This window comes from Agelaius phoeniceus, chromosome 20, assembly GCF_051311805.1.
Source record: "Agelaius phoeniceus isolate bAgePho1 chromosome 20, bAgePho1.hap1, whole genome shotgun sequence".
In the NCBI taxonomy this organism is placed as follows: domain Eukaryota; kingdom Metazoa; phylum Chordata; class Aves; order Passeriformes; family Icteridae; genus Agelaius; species Agelaius phoeniceus.
Genome location: NC_135284.1, coordinates 10,572,246 through 10,591,804, shown reverse-complemented (window position 1 = coordinate 10,591,804; position 19,559 = coordinate 10,572,246). Strand labels below are relative to the sequence as shown.

General features: G+C 54.8%; 1 protein-coding gene across 2 annotated transcripts in view; it reads left to right on the top strand.

Annotated features, from left to right (window-relative positions):
* The first annotated feature begins 248 nt into the window (after positions 1-248).
* CALN1 (calneuron 1) overlaps positions 249-19,559 on the top strand; it is a 172,518-nt gene continuing 153,207 nt past the window's right edge. The window contains exon 1 of one of the 2 annotated variants that reach the window (XM_077188551.1): positions 249-750. The gene's annotated coding sequence lies outside the window, so the exon portion shown is untranslated. Of the gene's footprint in view, positions 751-2,837; positions 3,016-19,559 lie in introns of those variants that run through there. The other variant, XM_077188552.1, reaches the window with a different exon arrangement.

Here is a 19,559-nt window from a genome sequence, read left to right as displayed (position 1 = left end):
GCAAGTGGCCTCCAAATCCAAATGGAATTGCTTCCCTGCTCACGGGATGCAGGCAGGAGCTGAAGACCCCATCTTGCAGAGCTGGGCTGGGGTGACGCAGCCGTTCCCATTCCCCTTCCCCACCGCCCTGGGTGACGCAGCCCTTCCCAACAGCCCCGCTCCACCCAGGGCTGGCGCTGGGAGGGCAACGCCTTTGGGCACCGCCACAGGCTGGTGGCATCACCAGGACAGAGGGACACGATCCTCCTCCTCCCACTTCTCTGGAGCACTGGTAGAGCACAAACTTTGCTCCGTGCACCCTCGGGAGCGCTCGGGCTGCCCTCGCCCACCCCGCTGCCTGTGGGATCCCCTCTCGCCGCGCACCGTGCCTGCTGGAACGAGCCTTGATTTCCAGCCTGCTGCTGCCAGCGCAGCTCCCGCTGCTGCCGGATCCGGCCCCGCGGGCTGCCAGGATGCCCCCGACGGGCGGCAGGAGGATGCTGGCACTGGCAGGCCCGGGCGGCAGCGCGGCGCTCCGGGGGCAGCAGCAGTGCCAAATTGGGGTTCTAGCCCTTTAAATCCGATCCGGTACTGCAAAAAAAAAGGACGAGCGAGCAGGAGAGAGCCTTCAGACTCTTTTAATTAAAGCTTGTACCATATTCTGTATTCCCAAGTCACGGCAGCCGCCCGCGCTTCCCCAGGACACGCCGGGCTCCGTCTCCGGCTGGGCATGGACGGGCACCGCGCCGCACCGGGCACCGGCGGCTGGAGGTACGCGAGGGACGGGGCTGCGGGCACGGCTTCTCCCCGCTCCCGGCTGCCAGCTGGGAGCATCCCCCTGCTTTCCCCATGTGTTTTCCCGTGCCGGGGAGAGAGCGGAACGCGTGGCTGTGGCTGACGCGGGGCCGGGGCAGGAGGAGCCCTCCCACCGCGCACCTGGGGCCGGGGCCGCCTGTCCTGCCACCTCCGCTCCCTTCCCGCTCCCCTCCTTCCCTTTTAAATAATTGAGTGCATGACCCGGAGTTGTGGCTTTTTCCCCCCTCGCTGTTGAAATCCCGGAGCTGCCGCTCAGCAGAAGCTAAGTTGGGATGCCTGGCCCATAAATCGCGGCAGAAGTTGGTCCCCGCCGCGCTGCCGCCGCTCGGCTCCTCTCCGTCCCCCGGCTCTCCCAGGTTAGGGGAGTTTTGCCACATCCTTCCATGCGCATTGCACTCGCAATGCAGAGCAGTTCTGGAGAGCCTCGCGGAGCGAATTCCGGGTTATTGGGAACGACAGCGTTGTTTGCACGCCGGAGTCTCCTCTCCCCAGCACTGTCACCCACCCCAGCCTTCACCGGGCTGATAAATCGCCTTTCAGCAGGAGCCCTGTGCCCAGAGAATGTTTACTGTGAACTGCCCCACTCAGCCAGTGATTTTCCTCTCCCCCTCTCCTCCTTAACCGAGTGGCTCTCTGTTTATTTATTAAAAGCCACGCAACGTGACTTTTTCCTTAAATCATGGATTGTGCGTTCCTTCATCTCCATTTCAGGTGGGTGCATCCTTAAGGTGCCCTGACTGTAATGAGAGCCTGTTTGAGTCCTTGCAGCCCAGGTCCCAGGTGAGGTTGGGTCCCTGGGAGCCTCTGTCCCTCAGGATCCATGCAGGAGAGAGGCTGTGCCAGCAAACATTTATCCTGGTGCCTATTGGAGGTTAATAACTCTTTTGACAAATAGCAGCCTCCTCGAGGCTTGAAATAGGATTGGAAAAGCAGCCACTAATCTCCTTGAGAAGTGCTCGATGGTGGCCACCTCTCAGGAAATCAGGAGAGGAGCTGTTTATGTTTTGCATGTCGAGGCGTTAGCACAGCAAAAAAATCCCGCTTTTCTTAATCCACTGGGAAAAACTCTGCCTCGCCTTCATCTCTCAGGGTGGAGGGCCTGGGGAGGGAATTCTGTGAGCTCAGCACGGCCCAAAGCCCACAGGACCGTGGGGGCTGCACAGCTGGGTCAGGAAAATGGGGTTTTTCTCCTCACACACGGTGTTTGCCATCAAGGAGGGAGAGATGGGACGGGGAACTTGGAAGTGAGCAGGGAGAGCAGAGCCGTGGGTCAGAGAATGAGCATCTGAGCAGCAGCACCTGCAGGGATCAGCTGGTTTGTGGGCAGCAAAACACTTTGCCTTGAGCAGTAAAGGAGTGAAACTTGGAGAGGAGGGGGCATAGAGCCTGCAAGGAAAAGCAGAGGTGCCAGGACAGAGGGAAATCCATGGCACAGCTCTGTGCTGAACTCATGGAGTGCGAGGCAGCGCAGGCAGAGGGATGCTGGGCACCCTAGGGCTTTGGGATCGTTGGTTTTCCCTGCTTTCCTCAGCAGTTCCCACCCCTTGGTAGTTCTTTAGCCATCTGTGACTTTGGCGACATTAGGAAGGAGTTTGTCCCCTGTGAGGAGAGGTGGGATAATGGCTCCATTGTTCCCAGCTCCAGGGGAAGAAAATGACCTGGCAAGGAAACCTGAAAGTGCCTGAAAGTTAAGAAGCCCTGTTCCCGTGGTCTGAGCAGGGCTGCAGGTGAGCTCTTCTTGGGTGAGGCCCCTGGAACCTGTTCCCTCCATCCTGCAGAGCTGGAGAACACCAAGCAGGGCTTGCAAACCACCAAAAAATACAGGCAGCGTGTTGAAAGATGAACAAAATGTGCATCTTTTTTCAGCAAAGCAGCTCAAGCACACGGAGGGTGGGGAGTAATTATTTATAGTACCATCAGCAGAAATAATAGAATGAATTGAAGAGCTGAAAAGTTTTGCTGACTCTCAGGGAATGCGTCCTGGCATGGACGGATCATTCCCGGGCCCAGCCCTTCGTATCTCCAGCGCTCCCAAGAGCAGCCTGGAGCCACAGCAGAGCCTGGGATCCAGGGAGCTGCTGCCAGTGGGAGGATGGAGCTTCCCTGGCAGCTCCCAGCTCCCTGCCGAGCCCCCTGTGCTGCCCGAGGCCGGATCCGTGTCCCGCTGGATGCCTGAGCACGGGAGGAGCAGCGCTGCCAGCGCAAGGGCTGGGTGCCCAGGTTTGGCTTTTCCGTTTCTTTCTGGGAACACTGAGGTTAAGAAGGGAGGTGAGGGGATGTTTTTGAGGTCAGCAATTAGTGTGATCTGGTGTTTTGTGCTCTGTAACTGAACTCAGAGTGCAGGGTTTGTCACTCCTGAACCCAGGAGCTGGGAGGGTTGGCAGGCACCGACAGGGAATTGCTCACCTGGAATTAATTGCTCATGTTAAAGGTGATCTGCACCAGGGTTTGTTTTCTAAAGGGATATAATTGAGTTTGAACTCCTCTTTCTGGGGATGAAAAGGCCTCTTTGTCATTTCCCCCCCTTTTCTTCACCCAGGAATGGTGAGGAGTGCCAAGCTTGTCCCTCCCCATCTGGGCAGATGTTGGAGGTGGCCACTGAGGCTGATGCAGGTGGGAAGGGTGAATTTAAACCCTGACTGAGCAGCAGGTCCTGGACAAGTGTGGCAGAGTCCCCAGCATTCCCCAGGGACAGGCTGGACTCCGTGGGACAGGTTCTGAGCAGCCCCAGCGCCCTTTCCTTCCCCAGGCTCCTTGATAGCACCACCAGGGACCATCCCCAGGTGGGCACAAAGGGCTGAGTTGAAAGGTCCCACCAGGCCTTTTGCTCCATCTTGCCCTGCCTGTCCTTCTCCAAGCAGCTGAGATTTTCCTGCTCCAAACTAGAGCTGAATTTCTGAGAAAGAGGCAGAAAAATAATTCTATTTTTATTGTTGGCAATAACCTTTCCTACCTCCTTGAGTGTAGAGTGGAAGGAGCCCAGCACAGAAGGCAGAGCTCTCATTTCTGCTTTCCCTTTGCCAGTCACCTTTAAACAAAAGGAACCCAGCAGGGTGTCTGGAGCAGGAAGGGACCAATATGGATCTGGCGGAGATAAAACCTAAATTTACTACTTGGAGCTGCTAGAATCTAATAGATTCTTCTATTTAGAGCAAGGGATGTTTGTCAAGCCCATTCTCTATCACTGGCAGGGTATTGCAGTTGGAATTAGTCTGATAAATTAAAAGCAGTCTAGAGAAGTCTGAAGTGGTAAAAAATGCAGCATATGAGTGAAATTGCAGTTATTGAGGGAAATGCTTGAGGGACAGACACCAGCACGCTGTGTCAGGCTGGGGGTGGCAGAGCCACTGCCAGGGGATGGCAGGATCCAGATATGGACCTGCAGGGATGGATCATCCTGCTCATGGTCATCTGCTGTGCTCACCCTTTCAGAGCAGGTTCATCCACCTCACGCTCTGCTCGTCTCCTTTGGTGTTTTTACCCTTTTTTCCCCTCCTGCAGGATGTGTTTTAGCCTTTTGAGCAGAAGCCACTCCCAGTGCATTATTTTAAGCCCCCACTTGAATGGAAGGAGGTGAGAGGCTGCCCAGACAATGCAAACCTTGTGTTCCATGGTCACCCAGAGACTGCCAGAAATCCGTGTCTGCTGGAGGCTGCTCTTTAAATAGAGTTACATCACGTCAGGAGCCCTGGGGACCCTTGAGAGCAGAGTTTCAGGAAAGCCATGTACAGATGTTGCCCAGTTTGATGCAGGTTTCACCCTTTAAATCCTCTTGTGCTCAGAACTGAATGACTCTGGGTTGCTCCTGGCTCCAGCCAAAGCCTGGACTCCAGTTTGAGACCTGCCCAAGCACTCTGGGAGCCTCAGGCACTGTTTCAAAGGGGATTAATAAACCCTCAGGAGCTGCTGATGCTTCACTGGGAGCTGGCAGGGAGGCCCGTGCTGATTTTGGAAAGGTTTCTCCTGGAGGCTCCACTGCAGGAGCAAAGGCAGGAAGGGGCTGGCACCCCCAGAGCTGCAAATGGAACAGGAACCTATTCAGAGTGTGCTTTGATTTTTGCTGCCTCATAAATCCACTGTGGCAAAGCAGCCTACAGAGCTGGGAAAGGATTAACTGGGGAAGAGGAAGGTCTCCCAGGGGTTAAGCACAAGAAAGCTGCTGGTTCTTAAGAGCAAGGAGCTGCTGTGGAGGAGTCACCGGTGTGGCTGCCCCGGGGATGTTTGTGCCTTGTAATGATCTGCAACCCCCCTGACACCTCAGCTGGCTCCAGGCCTGGGGCTGTGCTCGAGACAGCAGGAGAGTGTCCCAGAATCCTGGAATGCCAGGCTGGGCCAGGCTGGGAGGGGCCCAGAGGGTCCCTGGTGGCACCTCCCTGCTCAGGCAGGGCCATCCCAGAGCACAGGGCACAGCATTGTGTGCACAGGGCTCTGCAGGATCCCCGCTGAGGGAGACTCCAGCCCCTCCCTGGGCAGCCTGCTCAGGGCTGGGCACTGCCCAGGGCAGAAGTTGTGCCTCCTGGGCAGGGGCAGCTCTGGGCTCAGGCCCTGCCCGTGGCTCTGGTGCCACTGCTGGGCCTGGAGCCGAGCCCGGGCCCTGCTCTGCCCCTCCCTGCACACAGGGACACCCAGGGCTGAGGGCCCCTCTCAGCTGGGGCTCCTCTCCAGGCTGAGCAGCCCCAGCTCCCTCAGCCTTTCCTGGGCACAGAGATGCTCCAGGCCCTCCTCATCCTCACAGCCTGAGCCTGCCCTGCTCCAGGAGCTCCTGTCCCTGCTGTGCTGAGGATCCAGAGCTGGACACAGCACCCAGAGCTGCCCCCAGGGCTGGGCAGGGGTCAGGATCCCTCCCTGACCCTCTGGCAAAGCATCACCACGGGCAGGGATCGACTGTCAATGGTGGCTCCTGGGAAGGGCAAAGCTCCTCTGTCCTGGTGATGGACAGGAGGCTGTTATGAGGTGTGGCTGTCACAAGAGTTAACTGCTGTCACAGTGGTGCTGTGACAGTGCCAAGCAGCTTTTTTTGAGTGGCACTGTCCCTTGGCACCTCGGTCCGTGCAGACTGTGTTGGTTTGGTAAGTTCCTCTCAATGAGTTCACATGCAAAATCCCATTTTCTGGAACAAAATTGCAGATCCCAGAGCTGTTGTAATGCAAATAACACCAGTGGGATTAATCCCAAAATAAACCCCAGAGAAAAGCCTGAGGGGGCAGGACCCCATCCAGCTGCACCCTGGCACAGCAGGAGTCCCACTGCTCCCAGCCCATGGAGCCCACAGCTGTTCCAAGTTCCAATGAATGCCCAGTGGAAAGGAGATCCAGGCAGTTTGGATAGTCCATCAAACAAGCTGGAAGAGGGGATGGTTTCTTTTCTCCATGAGGTTGTACCAGGGTCTGAAGGTGCAGTTTTGTCCTGTGACCTGATTGAAGCCAAGAGTGCTCTCTTTGGGGTATTTGATAAATGTCCTGTTCCCTCCTGGGGTGGAAGCTGTAAAAGGGGCTTGCTCTGGGATATAGGAAGGAGATGGATCTGTGGAAAATGCTGTCCCTGCTCTTTGCAGTCCAGCTGAACCGTGTGGAAGGGTGGATGATGAGGTGATAAGGGCTTATTATTCCTGTTCTGGCACTAAAGGCAAGGAGGCTCCACCTGGGGTCTCATTTAATGCTTGAGAAAACCACTGCAGCTCCAGAGACTGGGAGCAGCCAGAGGCACCAGGAAGCCCTGGTCCCTTTGGGAGCCCTGACCCTATTTCAGCTGTGTGCTCTGCACAACCCAGCAGAGCTGGCTCTGGATCTGAGCTGGGCCCCCAGGCTGCTCCAGGCTCAGGTGCCAAAGTGTCAGAGCCACTGCTGGGCACAGTGAGGGTGGCCCTGCGTGGGCAGGGGGAATGGGATGGACTTCTCCAACCCAAGCCACTCTGGGATCCGTGAGAAGCCCTGGCAGATGCTTGTCTGGGGGTGCAGGCTGGGTGAGAGGAGCTGCTGTGTCCATGAATATCCATGGACAGGGGACAGGAGTGCCTGAGGCCTCGGGGGCACAGGGGGGAGCCTGGTGCCACCCACAGCACTGGGACATCCTTATGCTGCTGCTGTGGCTCAGCAGCTCTGGGAGCCTGGAGCCAAAGGCAGAGGGGATTGCCTGGACTGACAGTCTGGCTTTTCAGGGCAGGGAAGGGTGACCATGGGAGCTGCAGGCACAAGGGGCAGGAAAGGAAGGAGAGGGAGAGGCTGGGGAGGTTCCCTGGGCTTCCCCAGAGGTTCCAGGGAAGCTTTGCAGTGGGGCTGTAAGGAAACACAAGGTTCCCCATGGCCCTGTCTTTGTGGGATTGTCTGATGATTGTCCCCTGTGGGCACCCCCTTTGTGTGTTCTCATGTGCCTCTGGAGACAAAACACCAAAATAAGGTTTGTTTATAAAATTAATGATGGGGTGAGAGGGGAAGGTGTGAAGGGAGTCCTGGCACCCCCTGGTGCTGAGCTCCAGCCCCAGGCAGGGCTGCAGAGCAATGTGGGATGGAGAGCATCCTTTGCACAGGGGTTTGTACAGTACAGCAGCTCTGGTCCAACAGCAGAGCCCAGAACTCCCTGTGGGACCTGGAGAAACCAGAGTCTGCCAGTGCCTTCCCTCCTCCCTCCCTGCCACCCCCCAGGCCACAAAGTCCCTTAAAGCTATTTGGTTTTGGTGCTTGAGGGTTTGAAAGGACAGATTAGCTCAGTTTAAGAGTGTGAGTTATGAGCAGAACCTGCTCTGTGCAAAGCACAGGGTGACCAGTGATGATTTCACTGGGCTTCTTCCTGACCATTAGTTAAACACTTTATATCCCAGCTGTGATCCACAGAAAATTGCTGGAACATATCCTGCAGCTCTCAGTGTCCAGCAGCTCCAGGAGGAAATATTTGCTTTTCTGGCAGTAGGAAAAAAGCCACAGAGACTCAGGGCATTGGTATTGGAGCTCCATCCTTGGGACTCTCTCTAGTGAGGACAAATTCCCCTCTCACCTCATCTCCCAAGGAACGGCAAGTGCAGCCCATTCCTCCTCCAGCTTCCCAGCTCCTCTTAACCCCTGCTGAAAACTTCCTGAGCTGAAGGCTGTCTGTCACTCTCAATGCAATATTTTATTCCTCTTTTGAGCACTTAATGTCTTCCAGGAAAAATTCAACAACATAATTGGGCACTATTTGCAAAAAAACACTTCTTCTGCCTTTTTCTTTTTTTGAAACCATTTCTTGGTAATTTCCTTGTGTATCTCTTGAGTCTGGTGCTGTGAGAAACAGCAAGTGTTTGTTCTCTATTGCCTTTGCTCCGTGATGTTGAGGATGTGATAAAACTCTGGTTTAGTAAGTGTTTCCTACATCCCCTTCAAGCATCTCTTTGCCAGACTGAAGGGCCCTGACTTGTCAATCTATTTCTGTGCAGAATTCTCTCTCTGCCTCTGTCCAAGCTCCTTTCCCCCTCTCACCCTTCCTCGTTCTGTTATCTCCCTTCCTGAGCTCTCTGAGCAGGGATTTGTTCATCCTGCAGGTGCCCAGCAGAGCCAGACGGCAGCACAGCTCAGTTTGCTCTGTTTCTCTGACAGAAATCTCTCACATTGCATTTTCCTGTGGCTCTTTCCAAAGCAGCCTCCACATCCCCCCAGTGACTCCTTCCTGGCCAGCAGGGTTGAGCCCAGAGCTCAGCATTTGGTAGGGAGACCGTGGGGTCTTTTCTGCTGAGCAGGATTTGGCACTGAAATTCATCTCTTCAGACCTCAGACATTGGATTTTGTAAGATTTTTGTGCAGCTGTTGCAGCAGTTCAGGGTTTGCTGATCCTGCTCGACTCTGTGCCATTAAGGGAAGCTGTCACTGCACTCACACAGCTCCAGTGCCCAGGCACCTTCCCAGTCACTGAGTGGGTCTATTTTACAGGGCTCTCTGGGGCTGCAGTGGGAAGTGGTTTCCATGATGAAAACTGACTGTTCATCTTTGTTTCTGCCTCCTTTCCCCATCTCCTTGGGAATGACAAGGAATGCAAACAATTCCCTGGCCCTTTCAGCCTCTCCTGAGCTGTGCTGGGTGCTCACCCATCCTCCTCACCCCCTGCCAGAATTCCTTCCCCTCCTGCTTCTGACCAGGCTATGGTGTCCCCTCTTCAGAGAGTTGTTGTTCAGGCCCCTTTTTGGCTGTCCCCCTGCTCCTGTCTGAGCAGTTTGTCACACCCAGGGGTCTCTTTCCTCCCTGGATACACTTTGAGCCTTTTAATTCCCCTGCTCTGCTGGGTTGCTGCACAACCTTTTTTCCTTTTACCTTTGGTTGGTTTGGTAGTCTGTGATTATTCCAGGTTTGCAACAGAGAGTTTAAAGCAGTTATTTTAATCTTTTAACTTCTCCTTTTTTATTTCTATTCAAGCAGATTCTCAATTTTTAATGTGTTATATAATTTTTAATTATATAACAATCAGTATATTCTGTGTTTCTACATTTATACCTTTTTATAATTAATATAAAATGTATATATTTACTTATATATATATATAGTCAGGTGTGAACATAACTCCTCTTATATTATAATTGTAATATATTATATATTGTAATATATATATTATAATATAATTATAATCTAATATGTATTGTGGTAAATACATACATTTTATATTAATTATAAAATATAATAATTTATATTTGCAGTTATGGGAGTAATTCTGACATCTTGGATTGCTCATGGCCATCTCAGAGCCAGAGTTTGTTTTCTGCTCTCAGAGTTGATGTTTTTCCATCCAACAATTCTTTATTGCTCCCCAGCTCTGCCAAGGCCAGCACTGCCCCGTGTCCCCAAGTGCCACATACCATGTGGGTTAAGCCGCCAGGGCAGGGGATGCAGCAGGAGGCAGAAGCTGGGATGTGGTGCCTGGAGGCAGCTCCTGCTGCTGCTGAAGGCAGCCTTGAGCCAAGGCTTGTCCCTGGAGTCCCCTCCCAGCTGCCAGCGTGGCTTTGGGGGGTTTGCCCTGGGTGAAGCACTGACACTCACTGAACATGCAGAACCCCCAATTTCCTGCCTGTTTGTCCCCTGGGATGAGCTGGGTGAGCCCTGCCCTGCCCTGGGGGTGTTCAGGCATCTCCTGGAGCAGGAGCAGCTCCTGAGCTGGGAGCTCTCCCTGCTGTGCCCAGTCCCTGCCTGACCCTCGGGCACGGTGCCCTCCTCCCACTGCCACCAGAGTGCCCAGAGCTGCCCAGAGCCTCCTCCTCCTCCTCCCTGAGCAGCTGTGCCAGGGCTTGCCCAGCTTTCCATGGAGGAATTTCCCCAAAATCCTCCCTGAGGCTCCCCTGGCCCAGCCTGGGGCCGTTCCCTCTGCTCCTGTCCCTGTTCCCTGGGAGCAGAGCCCGACCCCCCCGGCTGTTCCCTCCTGTCAGGAGCTGTGCAGAGCCACAAGGGCCCCCTGAGCCTCCTTTGCTCCAGGCTGAGCCCCTGCCCAGCTCCCTCAGCTGCTCCTGGGGCTCCAGACCCTTCCCAGCTCCATTCCCTGCCCTGGACATGCTCCAGCCCCTCAAGGTCTTTCCTGGAGTGAGGGGCCCAGGACTGACCCCAGATTTGAGTTTTGGCCCCACCAATATTGAGTGAAGTCATAATTAATCATCACCACTCATCCATTTCAAATCCCTTTCCTTTTGAAGTCACTCCTGCATTGCTGTGACAGTGGTCAAATGAGAGGTGGCAGGACTATTCAAGCAGGCCTAAATTAAGTAATAATTGAAATGTTTGAAGGAAAATGAGAATGGTTGTTAGGGTCAGCCTTAAATATGTTTTGCTAGCAGCTTGCAGAAGAATTCTGATGAAAATTGCAGTACTGTATGAGCCATGATTGGCTTTTATTTCACAGTAAATCAGTAGAACAGGAGAAAAAGGGGAGGACACATGAGAGCACAGTTAATAAGATGTATAATCAAATTAAAACTTTTGCACAGTGATATTGCATGAGGTAAAGCTGCAGAGTTTAAATACAGAATAGATTTTGTTTTTCAAAACCCTAGAATGTTTGAAAGCACATTGGACTAATTTATACATCCCATGCTTTATGGAGTATTTATTTAATTTGGGGAAATGAGGCCCCTTTTGATAAGCAATTGCTCAAAGTTCTGCTGAAGAACAACAGCAGCATAGAAAAAGTTATTTTAGAAATCTCAAGAGCTGCCAGGCAAGTCCTGGTTTAGAAAAACATGGAAATTCAAGTGCAGTGACTTCAGCCAATGGCACAGAGCACACGCTGAGGTGCAGAGACTGTGCCCCTTTCTCTTACAAATCCTTACACTTGCTTTCCTGAGCCAGGAAAAGGAGTTCCTGATTTCCTCAGGAGCACCAAGAGCTTTGAGCTGTAACAGCCCTGGGTCATTGAAATCACCTGGCACTGCTGCTCTGGGCTGGTGCAGGGTGGGCACAGGTCACACCTGATGGGCCTGCAGCTCTGTCCAGCCTCAGAGATTCCATAAATGTGGTTCTGTAGCACAGGGCCACTTCCAGAGGAGCACGCTGAGATGCCAGCACAGCTGACAAGGGTTTAGGTATTCACCAGCTGGATCCCAGTGCTTCCCATGTTTCCAAAGGCTTGGTGCTGTCAGAGCCCTGGGGGCAGTGACCCTGTCCTGGGGCCACCAGTGCCACCAGGGAGGGATTGTCCTGCTCTGCTCTGGGCTGGGCCAGCCTCTTCTTGAATGTTGGGTGAAGTTTGGGGCACCACAATGCAGGAAAGCCATGAATCCATTAGGAATGCCATGAATCCATTAAGAAGCATCCAAAGGAGGCCATGAAGAAAGCGAGTGGCCTTGAGGGGAAGAGGAGCAGCTGAGGGCACTGGAATGTTCAGCTGGAGCTGAGGAGACTGAGGGGAGACTCATCATGGTTCCATCGTCCTCATGAGGGGCAGAGGAGGGGCAGACACTGATCTCTGCTCTGGGGACAGGGACAGGGCCCAGGGAACAGCTGGGGCTGGGCCAGGGAGGTTTAGGGTGGAGATCAGGAAAGGTTCTTCCCCCAGAGGGTTCTGGGCACTGCCCAGGCTGCCCAGGGAATGGGCACAGCCCCGAGGCTGCCAGAGCTCCAGGAGCTCCAGGGATGCCCAGGGTGGGATTGTTGGGGTGTCTGTGCAGGGCCAGGGGTTGGACTGGATGATCCTTGGGGTTCCTTCCAGCTCAGGATATTCCATGGTTCTGTGATGCCCTGAGTGTCCTCACCAGGGTCCCACCCACACCCTGCCCATGGAGCCCATTCCAGCCCATTCCAGATATTTCATTCCCTGCAGGTACCTTTGTTCCCACCCTGTCTCCTGGCTGCACCTCCACTGCAGCTTTGTTTGCATCTGCTCCTGACCGAGCTTTTTGGGTAGGGTGGATGGAATTTCTCCCTTTTCCCTTGAGTGTCTCCAGCACTCAGCTCTGCTCACAGAGCTCAGAGCCTGCAGGACCCTCGGGGAGGGCTCTCCCTGCTCTGGGGCCACCCCTGGGCACTGCTTTGGTCATTCCCACCATGGAGCAGGTCCCCTCTGTCCCTCCTGAGCCGACACTCCAGGCTGGGTCAGTGCCAGCATCAGGAGCAGTGGTGTGGCCTGGGGGATTTGGCTTCCCCGCTGGAGTTTCCAGGAGCTGCTGCTGCAGCAAGGAGCAGGATGTGGAGGTGGGATGGAAGAGGCCTCCTTGGCTGGCTGAGCACATCCATGCCCTCACACTGCTGCTGAAGCCCTGCTTGAGTTTCAGCACCTCTGGGCATCTCTGAGAGCCCAAAGTGTGGTTTGAACCTCCCCTGGCCCAGAGGCTGCAGCTCTGAGTCAGGGCAGCTCTGCCACTCCCCAGACCAGCTCTGCCATTCCACAGGGCAGCTCTGCCATCCCTGGGCAGCTCTGCCATTCCAGAGCAGCTCTGCCACTCCACAGAGCAGCTCTGCCATTCCACAGAGGAGCTCTGCCATTCCTCAGGGCAGCTCTGCCATTCCACAGAGGAGCTCTCTGCCATTCCAGAGCAGCTCTCTGCCATTCCAGAGCAGCTCTGCCATTCCAGAGCAGCTCTGCCATTCCTCAGGGCAGCTCTGCCATTCCAGAGCAGCTCTGCCATTCCACAGAGGAGCTCTGCCATTCCAGAGCAGCTCTGCCATTCCAGGGCAGCTCTGCCATTCCACAGGGCAGCTCTGCCATTCCACAGGGCAGCTCTGCCACTCCACAGAGCAGCTCTGCCATTCCTCAGGGCAGCTCTGCCATTCCAGAGCAGCTCTGCCATTCCAGGGCAGCTCTGCCATTCCTCAGGGCAGCTCTGCCATTCCTCAGGGCAGCTCTGCCATTCCAGAGCAGCTCTGCCATTCCTTAGGGCAGCTCTGCCATTCCAGAGCAGCTCTGCCATTCCAGAGCAGCTCTGCCATTCCTTAGGGCAGCTCTGCCATTCCACAGAGGAGCTCTCTGCCATTCCAGGGCAGCTCTGCCATTCCAGAGCAGCTCTGCCACTCCACAGAGCAGCTCTGCTATTCCAGGGCAGCTCTGCCATTCCTCAGGGCAGCTCTGCCATTCCTGGGCAGCTCTGCCATTCCTCAGGGCAGCTCTGCCATTCCTCAGGGCAGCTCTGCCATTCCAGAGCAGCTCTGCCATTCCACAGAGGAGCTCTCTGCCATTCCAGAGCAGCTCTGCCATTCCTGAGCAGCTCTGCCATTCCTCAGGGCAGCTCTGCCATTCCAGAGCAGCTCTGCCATTCCACAGAGGAGCTCTGCCATTCCAGAGCAGCTCTGCCATTCCACAGAGGAGCTCTCTGCCACTCCACAGAGCAGCTCTGCCATTCCACAGAGCAGCTCTGCCATTCCAGAGCAGCTCTGCCATTCCTTAGGGCAGCTCTGCCATTCCAGAGCAGCTCTGCCATTCCTTAGGGCAGCTCTGCCATTCCAGAGGGCAGCTCTGCCATTCCAGAGCAGCTCTGCCATTCCTCAGGGCAGCTCTGCCATTCCAGAGCAGCTCTGCCATTCCTCAGGGCAGCTCTGCCATTCCTCAGGGCAGCTCTGCCATTCCACAGAGGAGCTCTGCCATTCCAGAGCAGCTCTGCCATTCCACAGAGGAGCTCTCTGCCATTCCAGAGCAGCTCTGCCATTCCAGGGCAGCTCTGCCATTCCAGAGCAGCTCTGCCATTCCTCAGGGCATCTCTGCCATCCCAGAGCAGCTCAGCCATTCCAGAGCAGCCCTGCCATTCCAGAGCAGCTCTGCCATTCCAGGGCAGCTCTGCCATTCCTCAGGGCAGCTCTGCCATTCCTTAAGGCAGCTCTGCCATTCCACAGGGCAGCTCTGCCATTCCTTAAGGCAGCTCTGCCATTCCCCAGGGCAGCTCTGCCATTCCACACTGATTTTCCTTCCATCCAGCCTGGCCATCCTCACAAGCACCTGCTGGAGCCTGGCTTAGACCCAGACCCGCCTGGTTGGACCCAAACCCTGTTCCTCCTTCCTTCTCCTGCTCGTGCCTCATTCCTGGCTGGGGCTTTGAGGACAGGAGCCTCCTGCTCTGCACAAACTGCTGCTTCCATCCTCCCAGCAGAAGCATTTCCAGGGAATTTGCTGCAGCACACGGCAATTATGTGACGGAAGTTGGGTGAACGGGAGCAGGAATAATTTGCAAGTTCTGCCAACAAAATCTCATTCATTTTTGTTGTTGTTGTTTTCTTCCCCATACCTTGGCAAGACTCTTTCCTGTTTTTCTTTCGTTCCATGGCAAATGCACAATAGGAACAGGAGGTCAGTCACTGGGAATTGTCAATTTATAATTTTTCTGACGTTGCCAGTTGCTTTTTTCTAAAGACTGTGAGCAGTGTGTGAAGCTCTTGTTGGGTAACAGACTTAATTGGATGATTCCTACATTTCCAAGAGCTTTTAGGTACTCAGCACAATCCTTCCCTAATATCCTGTGGCTGTGTATTTGTGCTAATAAACTGAATTGTTTAAGTCAAATTGACCCCAGAACTGCCACCCTGCAGGTTTTGGGAGCAGGATATGTAGGCAAAAAATAGCAGCTGGAATGGAAGAGTCTGTCAAAGAATCCCAGGATGTCAAAAATAGTATTTTTGTCCAAATCCTTCCAGCAAAGCTAAGAGGATCAGGGCAGGTACAGGAGAAGGAATAAGAAATGATTGTTACAGATCCAGGAGGTCAGATAAGCATGGCTTTGTGAACAGGGAAAATATGCTTGTAAAAGTAAAAATGAGTGAACTTTCAGCTGGGTGGGGATGAAAAAAGGTGGCTACAGGGAGGGAAAAAAAGAAAATTTGAGTCAAACTCTGCTGAAGTTGACAGCTCTTTTCCTCTGCCAAAATGGTCCCTTCTGGTTTGGGTCAGGAATCAGTTTGGGAGCAGCAGGAGCAGTTTGGGAGCAGCAGGAGCAGTTTGGATTTGGGGATTTCAGATTTAGAGGAATTGTTCACATTTTTTTTTTTTTACCAGATCATTTTAGTTTGCATGAGAAGCTCTCCAGTGGGGAGAGTGGAGAGCTGAGCCCATCCCTGGGCTGGGAACAGCCAAGGCAGCAGGGTCTGGAGATTGCTGGAAAATCCCCAGTCCCAGCCCAGCTCCAGGCTCTGTCCATGCTCCCGTTCCAGCTCTCCCAGGCACAGTCTGTGGCCCATGGCTCCTGAGCACATGGAAATTGCAGTTTGCAGTCCTGAGGCTCAGCCTTGGTGCAGCAGGAGGCAGAAGCTGGGATGTGGTGCCTGGAGGCAGCTCCTGCTGCTGCTGAAGGCAGCCTTGAGCCAAGGCTTGTCCCTGGAGTCCCCTCCCAGCTGCCAGCGTGGCTTTGGGGGGTTTGCCCTGGGTGAAGCACTGACACTCACTGAACATGCAGAACCCCCAATTTCCTGCCTGTTTGTCCCCTGGGATGAGCTGGGTGAGCCCTGCCCTGCCCTGGGGGTGTTCAGGCATCTCCTGGAGCCGGAGCAGCTCCTGAGCTGGGAGCTCTCCCTGCTGTGCCCAGTCCCTGCCTGACCCTCGGGCACGGGGCCCTCCTCCCACTGCCACCCAGAGTGCCCAGAGCTGCCCAGAGCCTCCTCCTCCTCCTCCCTGCAGGCTCCAGTGGCCTCACCCCCTCTGGGCAGATCTTCCTGGCTCTTAGGGACTGCCAGGAAATGAGGAGGTTCTCCCCAGCCCCCATTGTTTGTCAGGTTTGGGTTTTCTGTGCTGGATTAAAGCCACAGAGGGATTTGGGACTGAATCAAGATGAACTTTGGGTTCTGCTAAGACCATCAGAGAGTGAGGAGATCATTTGTATGATCCATGAATGTGTCCCTGCATGGGCTGGAGGTGGCTGAGGGCTTTGCCTCTCCTTTGCCTGATGTGAGCTGTGCTTGTGTGTCTCAGGAATATCCTGTACACGCCTGTGTCCCAGCTGCAGCCTCACCTTTACCTATTGCCCAGCCCAAATCCCACCTGGAAACACCAGGGAGCATCCACGGCACCATTCCAGGGTGGAGAGGAGTGCTCATGAGCTGCCCTTCATCCCCACAGCCACAGAGCCACAGAAACCTTCCCACCTGCTGTCCAGGTGCCAAGGGCCTTCCTCAGCCTGCTCCCCAAGTGAGAGGGCAGCTCGGGCATTCAGGATTGAATCCTGCCTTGGAAGTGCCTGCAAGCCCTGTTGGACATCTGGGAAGTGACTGAGTGACCTGTGAATGGAATTGGTTTGGGACAGAGTGTACAATGATCCACTGTCTCCCTCCACTCCTCTCTGCACTTCCCCAACCCTCTCCACCATCCTCTGCCTCTCCTGGAAAGAAAAATGAGATGTGAAGGGAAGGAGGCCCGGGGGGAATGCGGGAGTGCAGCTGTGTGAGCATCAGCCCAGGCTGCGGCAGGGGGAGCCCTGAGCCCCAGCCAGCCCCACCCGGTACCTGCTCCCAGCTCCCAGCCCCGCTCCAGAGGTGAAGTCTGGAGCAGCTGCTCATTTCCATTTAAGCTGTGGGGTTTGGGCTATTAATAAGCCTGGAAAATAACCACATGTTCCCTGAATTATGTAACAGATGTTAAATTCCCCGAGATGAAGAGGTGTCAGCCTGATGGAAGAAGTGATGTGAGGACCCTTCTTTTCCCTTAGAGCTGGGTTCTCCTCTTCTGAGCAGCACTGATTATCAGAGAAAAGAAAGCAGCGTCACCCCCGGTTAGGACGAGCCCCACCTTTGCTCCGTGCCCGTGTTCGTGCCCCTCCTGGCTCTCCCCAGCAGCACATTCGGGTGACAAGTGTCACCAAACCGGGATGAGCTCCGTGAGTCACCGTCGGGCTGGCTCCAAGGAGAGAGGGAAGCAGGGCCAGGAGCTCCAGTGCCGGGCCAGCGAGGGGCTGGGCGGAAAATGCCTTCCCAATTAACCCTTTCAGGGACACCGAGGTGTTCACAGCCTCACTGCGGTGCTGTGAGAGGGCTGGAGGTGAGGATGGAGGAGGTGTCTTACCGAGGGGGTTCAAAAGGGTCCCATTCAGTCTTCTCTTTGATAATTTTTAGTTTTAGGGTTGTTGTTCCTGATCTTCCTCTCTCCCAGAGTGAGCACTCCTGGGGAAAGGTTCTCAGCAGTTCAGGGTGGTGTTTACTCACAATGCAGCTCTTCCTAAAATCCCTGCTGGGCCACTCGGCACAAAGATTGAGGCCACACCTGGAGGATGAGGCACCTCCAGCCCTGTGTCCTGTTCTGGGCTGCTCCAAGGAAGACCCTGAGAGGCTGGAATGTGTCCAGGGAAGGGAATGGAGCTGGGGAGGGTCTGGAGCCCCAGGAGCAGCTGAGGGAGCTGGGCAGGGGCTCAGCCTGGAGCAAAGGAGGCTCAGGGGGCCCTTGTGGCTCTGCACAGCTCCTGCCAGGAGGGGACAGCCGGGGGGGTCGGGCTGTGCTCCAGGGAACAGGGACAGGAGCAGAGGGAACGGCTTCAGGCTGGGCCAGGGGAGGGGCAGGGGGGACATCAGCAGGAATTTCCCCATGGAAAGGGGAGTCAGGCACTGCAGGGGCTGCCCAGGGAGGTTTGGAGGTGTCCAAGGAAGGGTTGGATGTGGCACTCAGAGCTCTGGGCTCAGGACAAGGTGGGGATGGGGCACAGCTTAGGCTTCATCCTGGAGATCTTTTCCAAGCTCAGTGATCCTCGGATTGGAAGGTGGAGGGGAGCTAACAGAGCAGCTGAGCTTTGGTAGAGCCGTGTCTGGATGGGGACTGGAGACCCAGCCCAGGGGTGCCACGTTCTCTGTGGGTGGAGATAACACAGAGACAGACACCAGAGGCACGGGACAGCCCTGCTCCAGGGGGAGCTGCTCCCCCGGGGTGACTCTGCTCAGATCTCATTTCTGATCTGCTCCAGCATCTCCTGTTTGTCACCTGCTGGCAGGACAGCAACAAGCTCCATGTCCAGCACCGGGAATGCTCAGGAATGTGGCTCAGGCACAGCCAGGGATGGGACAGGTCCTGAGGGTGGGGACAGGTCCTGCTGCAGCTGTGGCCGTGTTGTGCCACCACCACTGTTAATGGCACTGCAGGGAAGGGCCCTCCTGGATTCCTCCCTCTTTTTTCACATCCTGCACGAGGCAGGGACAGAAATGAAGTGACTGCCTGCTAAGTGTGGAATTCAGCAGGATTTAGGATGTGCAGGGACTCTCCTGAGCACAGACACCTCACCTGGACAGGCTGGCGCAAGGCTGGATGCCTCAGGCATTGATTGTTAGGCACTCAGCAGTAAAAAAGAAATGTGGCGAGCAAGGGACTGGATTTTGGGTGGTTTCCCCATTTCTGCCCAGTTCCCCTTTCCCTGTCCTTCAGGAGCAGTCTCAGTGTTATTCACTGTTCACCACTGATTAAGGGGCTGCTAATGGCATTACTTATTTCATTATCCAATCTGCACGATCAGTCATTATCTAGGGAAAAGGAAAGTCCATTTCTTACTGGCATTAGGTGGCTGGCTGGCAGGGTAAAGTGCAAGGTTCACATTTGGGAAGAGGAGCAAGAAAAAAATTTATTTTCACGGAGAAAATTTGTGCATCTCCAAGTTTGCATTGCCCAAAGAATGGAGCTCAGATATCAGAGGAGGTGCTGCAAATCACAGAGATAAAAGAGGTAGCACAAAACATAAGGACTGTGTCAAGAGGATGCCCTGAGAGGGCTGGGATAACAGTGCTGGTAGTAATAATAATAATAATTGTAATTAATAATAATTATAATTAATAATAATACACCTTGGAGGGCTGGGTCACAGCTCAGGTGCTTGAGGTGTTGTGCAATTGCAGGCAAAGAAATTATTGCTTTCAATTCACCTTCCACAGAACGGGCGAGTGAGGCCAGCTGGCGAGTGACAGATGGGCAGGGACAGCAGGGACGGGACACAGGGAGGGGACACAGGGAGGGGACAGCCGGGGCGGGGCCCGGGGCCCGGCAGGAGCCCGGAGCCGGTGTCAGGAAGGATAACGAGGGGCATCTGTGGGGCACCCGGGGGCACCGGGGCCAGCAATAAATAAATAAATAAATAAATAAATAAATGTATGTCTATCAGAGCACGGAGAGAGCCTGGCCGAAGGATCAGAGGTTCCTGGAATGTCCTGAGTGGGGAGGATGAATTCCAGCTCCTGGCCCCGCACAGGCCAGTCCCTAAGGCAGTCCCTAAAGCACAGCAGGTGCCTGGCAGCATTGCTCCATCGCTCCCTGCTCACGGCTGCTGTCCCTAAAGGAATGGGGACAGGGCCAGCCAGTCCCAGCCACAGGGGCCCTGCCATGGCCATGTCCTGGCTGCAGAGAGGAAGGGGAGCTGTGGCCACGAGGAGCCCTGGCATGGC